This window comes from Chelonoidis abingdonii, chromosome 2, assembly GCF_003597395.2.
Source record: "Chelonoidis abingdonii isolate Lonesome George chromosome 2, CheloAbing_2.0, whole genome shotgun sequence".
NCBI classification, from domain to species: Eukaryota; Metazoa; Chordata; order Testudines; family Testudinidae; genus Chelonoidis; species Chelonoidis abingdonii.
This window is the reverse complement of record NC_133770.1, coordinates 35569265-35576712: the sequence shown is the minus strand read 5'-3', so window position 1 is coordinate 35576712 and position 7448 is coordinate 35569265. Positions and strand designations below refer to the sequence as shown.

At 41.7% G+C, this 7448-nt stretch overlaps 1 pseudogene; it reads left to right on the top strand.

The window, feature by feature from the left end:
* The first annotated feature begins 837 nt into the window (after positions 1 to 837).
* The window catches only part of LOC116828152 (uncharacterized), a 29735-nt pseudogene continuing 23124 nt past the window's right edge, over positions 838 to 7448 (top strand).

The following is a 7448-nucleotide window of genomic DNA, read 5'->3' as shown; positions in this document are numbered from 1 at the left end:
TGGAAGTTGAAGCTAGACAAATTCCTACCGGAAATAAGACATACATTTTTAACAGCAAGGGTAATTAACCATTGGAACAATTTATTAAGGATCATGATGGATCTCCATCACTAGTAATTTTAAGAACAAGATTGGATGTTTTTCTAAAAGATATACTTTAGAAATTATTTTGGTGGGAGTTTTGTGCCCTGTGTTATAGAGGATGTCAGACTAGATGATCACACCTTCTGGTACTGCAATGTATGAATTAATTACAGCACGGGGCAATAAATGTAACTAATTGGCTATCAACACCTTTCCAGCCTGTAATGGGGTGAAACCCCATCACATGACCTCTTCATAATTTGTCACAACATGATTGGGTTGCTAATACTTTGGGGGATAGGATTAAAATTCAAAATTACCTTGACAAATTGAAGAATTGGTCTGACATCAACAAGATGAAATTGAATAAAGGCAAAAGTACTACACTTCAGAAGAAGAAATAAAATGTGAAACTACACAATGAAGAATAATTAGCTAGGCAGTAGTACCTCTGAAAAGGATCTGGGGCTATAGTGGATCACACATTGAACATGAGTCAACAATGTGATACAGTTGCAAAAAAATCCACTATCAAACAGACTGAGATAGTAGCAGTCTGGTCATCATTTGGGAGTATGAATCTCACACAATACACACAGAATGCTCGAGATTAATCAAGCTTTGTCTGGATGTGTGTGATTATAGCAAGTTCAACTTCTGCAAGAATATTTATTTAATGAGAAAAATATACTTTCATTTGAATTATGTGATATCTAAAAGTGTATTTTGCAGTTCAAGAATAGATTTGAAAAAATGACGGCAACTGGAGATGAAATTGCCATAGTGGGGATAGGATGCAATTTTCCCGGAGGTAAGTTTTGAATAAATACAAATCACAATACTGATAGAGTATCAAAGAGTGCCATCATTCAATCCTCTCTGTTTTACTGTGTGATAAGATGTTTACAGTAAGTTTGCACTACTGTGCAATATGTAGTAATATCATATGAAAGGGATTGCATTATTAGTAAGTTCAAGCTACAAAATGAGGATCTGGGTTTAGATTTGGAACACTCCCCAATGTTTTAAGTTTAGAGAAGACATTTGTAAGTTAACAACTAGCAATAATCGCACACGTCTCACTGCTCCAGGAAGTAGTGTGACTGACTGTGTCACTTCCTGCTTATGACAAATAAGGGACTTGATCCAAAGCCCATTGAAGTTCCCAGGAATTCTCCCATTTACTTTATTGGCTTTGATTAGGCCCAAAGCATTAACTTCCGTGTGACTACAGTATCTTACTGTATCTATAGTAAGTTTGTGCTACCATGCAGTATGTAGTAATATCTAGTCCTGGGGGAATTCTGCACCACTGCACATGTGCATAATTAGTATGCTGCAAATACCATACTTTTTTTCCCTGCAGAAAGTAACTTCTGCTGGAAAGTTGCTACAGTTCTGCCTTTCGCCCACCAAGGGCCGCTGTGGCACTAGACCAGAGCAGCTGCTCCCACGTGGAAGGAGCCCCAGCTGTTAATAGGGAAAGGAAGAGGTTGGCTGCCTGGCAGCGCTATGCCTATGGGACCAGGGTTAGAGACAGGGGGATAGACAGCATGGGGCTGGGGGGTCACAGACTGGGGTTCATAAGGACTATTGGGGGAGGGTGGGTAGGGGGTGAACGGAAGTGGGGGCACTGGGCCATATGGAGATGGGGGGGAAGGGGTGCATGGCCACATGGTGGAGGGGGTGGCTGAGTTGGGGCACAGAGACACATGGAGATGGGGGAGGGGGTTCAGGGACACAGGGATGAGGGAAGGGGGCTGGCTGAGGGGCACAGGGGCGCATGGGGGAGGGAGTGCAGGGACACATGGGGGTGGCTGAGTGGGGTGCGGGGACATATGGGGATGGGGGGAGTAGATGACTCAATGGGGGTTGAGGGACACATGGGGACAGGGGAAAATGTGCCTGACTGAATGGGAGAGCCTAGAGGTCAGCAGGGTCTGTATGGGAGAGGCTCCCTAACAATCCCTCCCCACCCCCCAAAAAACCTGTTCCATATTTCTCCCACCCACACCCAACAACCCACCAGGTTCACTCCCAGACTCCATCCCTCTCCCTCAGCTCCTCCGTTATCGTTGACTCGCTCAAGCTTTTGCACTGCTTCTGAGGGGAGTGGAAAATATGGTTTTGTATTGTAGTTCAAATGAATTACTCAAAATTCTGTATTTGTATGCCTAGTAAGGAATCTGACAAAAAACCCCATTTCCTGAATCTTTTTCAGTGTTCATATTGTTACAGACATATTTGCTGACAGGTATTTTGAAATAAATGACCAAACTAATTGATACTGCTGTGATTATATTGTGTTATTTTGACAAATAAAATATTCAGAATTTTAAAATATTGTGTGCAAAATTTTTAATTTTTTGGAGCAGAATTCCCCCAGGAGTAAATATCATATGGAAGAGAATGCATTGTTAGTAGGTTCAAACTACTAAATGAGGATCTGAGTTTAGATTTAGAACACTCCCTGATGTTTTAAGTTCAGAGAAGACATTTATAAGTGAATACTGTAAGTCTCACTGCTCCGGGAAGTAGTGTGACTGACTGTGTCACTTCCTGCTTATGACAAATAAAGGACTTGATCCAAAGCCCATTGAAGTTCCCAGGAATTCTCCCATTGACTTTATTGGCTTTGATTAGGCTCAAAGCATTAACCTCTGACTACATTCCTCTCTGTGCTCCTGGCTTCTGCTTCCATAACAACAGGATGGGACCCAATCTCTACTAATTGCTTCTTCACACCGATAAACATGAGGCAGTTTTTCATTGCTTTGAGATTTAGACCAAACCTAACCCAAAATGTTATTTAAGAACAGCTTGTAAAACTCATGAGTTTTTTAGCACGATTGTCAAGGGTTCAGTTCAGAGGTCTGTGTAGCTTTAAAGCTTGACTTTTTCACCATCAGAAGTTGGTCCAACAAAATATGTTATCTCACCCACCTTATCTCTCGAATATCCTGGGACCTTCACAGTTACAACAACATTGCAAACAACTGTTCACATGGAGTTAAAAGCGGGGTCATTTGTAGGCTACAGGCCATATTGAGACCTGAGGTAAACAGGTTCAACCCCATTAAGATCCATGCTTTATCCTGAGTCTGCATTTTGCTCTAACCTGCTAAATGAAAAGACTGTGGTGATATTATTCTGTAGCTGTTGTAGGAACATAAATACTCCTAAAAAACTGAGACTACTAGACAAGGTCATGCAGCAGTAGCCAAGAAGTATGTGTCAGCTTTCAGATAATGTGGCTGTTTGATTACATATTATCATGGTTTGCCATTATTTTCTCTCTCATACACAAACTGTTCTGGCAACTTGAGAACTTTATGGACTTTATGGACTATACCAGATTTCTGTGCATGCATACGTTCTAAAACAGGATTTTCTTTTTAACATTCTGTTTATTATGCTTTCATTATTACCCATAGACCATTTCTATAGCAGCTGTAGGTTATATTTCCCATACGGGACTTGCAAACTAGTCATTCTTCCTTAAATGACATGCACTGGCCCATCCCATTATATGAACCTGAATTAGAACCACAGACATAAAAATTAGATACAGTTTAAACAAACATACATAATCCATGCCAAAGAATCAGGCTTAAAAATCAGGTTTTGAAAAAATACCAATTCGAAGCCAAATTTACCATGACTGAGGTTGGAGGAGATAATGCTGCCTGCTTCTTCTTTATAATGTCATCTGAAAGTGAGAATAGGCATTCGCGTTGCATTGTTTTAGCCGGCGTCATAAGATATTTACATGCCAAATGCCTAAAGATTTGTATATCCCTTCATGCTTCATCCACCATTCCAGAGGTCATGCCTCCATGCTGATGATGGCTTCTGCTTGATAACGATCCAAAGCAGCGCACACAGATTCACGTTCATTTTCATCATCTGAGTCAGATGCCACCAACACAAGGTTGATATTTTTTGGTGGTTCAGGTTCTATAGTTTCTGCATTGGAGTATTGCTCTTTTAAGACTCCACACCTTGTCCCTCTCAGATTTAGGAAGGCACTTCAGATTCTTAAACCTTGGGTCAAGTGATATAGCAGTCTGTGGTACTTTCTTCGCATTTCATCAGACTTGCAGTGAAAGGCCACGTCTAGACTACGCGCCATATCGGCGCGTTAAAATTGATTGCTCGGGGATCATTATATCGCGTCTGATCTAGACGGGATATATTGATCCCTGAGAGCGCTTATATCGATTCCGGAACTCCACCAAAACCAACGGAGTTCCGGAATCGACATGGTGAGCCGCGGACATCGATCCCGCATGGTGAAGACGGGTGAGTAATTCGATTTTAGATATTTGATTTCAGCTGCGCTATTCTCGTAGCTGAAATTGCGTATCTAAAATTGATTTTCGCGCGTAGTGTAGACCTGGCCAAAGAGTTCTTAAATCAAATGACACATTCTGGGTCGTCACCTAAGACTGCCATAACACAAAATATATGGCAGAATGCAGGTAAAAGCACAGGGCAGGAGACATACAATTCTCCCCCAAGAAGTTCAGTCAAAAATTTAATTAACATGTTATTTTTTTAAGGAGTGTTATCAACATAGAAGCATATTCTATTATTGTTTAGCAGTGTGATTAAGACTACAATTAAATGTGATTAATTGTTTTGAGTTAATTTGTTTTGAGTTAATCACTTGAGTTAACTGCGATTAATTGACAGCCCTAGTAAATTCCTAAGTTTAAAAAAAAAACTTAAAAAAATGAAAGAAATCCAAATTTCATTGGGTAGAAAGATCCTGACCCCCCACATGGATCATCATCAGGGCAGGGATCTTTAGTTCTGCAGCACAGTCCTTCACCAGTTGAGTTAATGAAGTACCAGAGAGCACTAGAAGGTTGGTGTCTTCTAGGTGGACTTGTCACTACAGGGGGATGAGACATACACACTTTGCCAGTGGGTTTCACAGCTATTTGCTAGACAGCAAAATAATGTTGAGACTCAGGAGTAATAGGTTCAAATCCCAGTTTCTTTAGGGGAATGTTCTTTAGTGGTTATGGTTATCCTCTCTCTGTCCCATTCTGTTCCTGTTCCCCACTCCCAGTTTGTGTCTCCTCCCCTTTTTCTATCCCCCTGGCTCCTGCTTGTCAACTCCCCTCCCCCAGCATAGCTCCTGCTTCTTCTTTCCTCACTTCTATCCTCTCATCCCTGGCTGCTGCATCCGCCTTTGTTCCTTTCTTCCTCATCTTCTGACCTCAACTTCTCCTGCCCCTGTCCCCCCACTCCCAGCTCTTAACTCCCTTCCTTCCCTGCCCTCCACCTCTTCCATCCCCAATTCCCATTCCTCTGCATTCAAATCACACACTGGGAGCACTGAGCATATAGGAAAGACAGTCTCCTTACAGGTCTGCAGCAGCCAGAAGCAGCAATTGCATGGAAAGTTCTGTTCCTCCTTGCATCCCCTGGCCGGCGCATGCTCAGTCACTCAGCAGGAATAGTGCATATGTCAGGGGTGGCCAAACTGTGGCTCGTGAGCCGCATGTGGCTCTTTTACAATTAAAGTGCAGCTCGTGGAGCCCCCCGTCCCATTCTCCACTTACTAGACTTGGGGGAGGAGGGGCTTGGGACCTCTGCCTTGCAGCAGGGTGGTGGGCCTTCAACCCCGCGGGTGCCCCTGCCAGGGCTCCAGCTCTTGAACTTCTAAAGATTGTCGTATACGGCTCGGAGAGTCATTAAGTTTGGTCACCCCTGGCATATGCAGTCTGATCAGCACATGAAGGGGGTGGAACATGCTCAGTGCAGATGGAACCTTCAGAGAATTTAGTTGCCAAATTCTAACAAACTCCTACTGAGCATATGCAAACTGAGATTTTTCAGAGGCTTATAACTTGGTCAAGTTTGGGCAGATTTTCACGGAGATAGGAAAAGACACATACCTGTCTCCAGAGTGACCATGGTGTCTAATTTCAAGTCCTTTCTCCAAAGCACTGAGGTTCAAGAGCTTCTCAATGAAATGGTTATAAGAATTTACATGATTGTTCTTTGTATTATTGTAGCTCCTAGGAGCCCTAGTCATTGACCAGGATCCCTAAGTATAAGACAAGAAACAACAGATGGATACAGACAGACAGGGGAGTAAAAGGAAACAGTGAGACAATATTAATCAGGATGCTAGGTTGTGGTCTTAGCACACCAGCAGCCTAAGCGACAAAACAATATGGACAAAATTATAAATAACTGACAATAGGATTTACAATGGGAAGTGTCACTAGAGGAGTCACTATCTGTGCAGCCTATCATTTTATTAGCTTTCAACAGATGGAAAGCACCGTGCAGTAAGTGAAAAGACAACTAAACCCTTTATAGATCATCTCTATGCAACTGCAGCTCTATTTCTGGGAAGATAAAACTTGACCTCTACCCCCAATAAAACACCAACTACCTATATTTATAGAAACCAGACAGTGTAACCTAGTATATGAACGTAAAACTTACCTTTGAAAAGAACAAATACTATACATTATAAGGAACAGTGACAGGCCACATCACAACAGTTTTACATCTGGGTAAACGCTGATGACTTCAATGAAGTTAACTTACATCAACACAACAGTGGACAGGATTACACGTACTGTGATGCAGGAAAGCAGGTAGTTTGTGCACACTGATAAATATTGAATTGTGATCAGTATACATTGTATATGCTTCATGGCAGACGTGAATGTCTCTGACCCCATTAATAGCTTGGAAAATAGCTATGTCATTAATAGCTATGAAAAATATCCCAATGCTTCTCAAAATGGAGACAACAGGATTTTGTGGGGTTTGCTTTTTTGTTTTGTAATTTTGTAAATACTCGGAGTGCAAGAAGTAATTCCTTGTCACTGGGGAATTTACATTTCCTTATCTCCAGTCATTTTAAAAAAAAAGACAATATAAAATTTTACTTTTACAAGGTAGATCTAGGAGGGTTTCATAGATCATAGAATATTAGGGTTGGAAGGGACCTCAGGAGATCATCTAGTCCAACCCCCTGCTCAAAGCAGGGCCAATCCCCAAATAGCTCTCTTGAGGATTGAACTCACAACCTTGGGTTTAGCAGGCCAATGCTCAAACCACTGTGCTATTGAGGGGGAAAACATTTAATTCTGTTTTAAAAACTATTGATGCAACAGGTGAAGGAATCGAGAATTTCTGGCAAGTACTAGTGGAAGGAAGAAACTGTACCGTAGAAATAACCCCAGAAAGATTCAATACCACAGAATGGTATGATCCAGATGATACCAAACCAGGAAAAATATGTACGACACGAGCTGCACTTATTGATGGGTAAGCCTGTTTCTATGCTCCTAAATCATTGGTCAAATTTCTTACATTAGATGTTAAAGTGT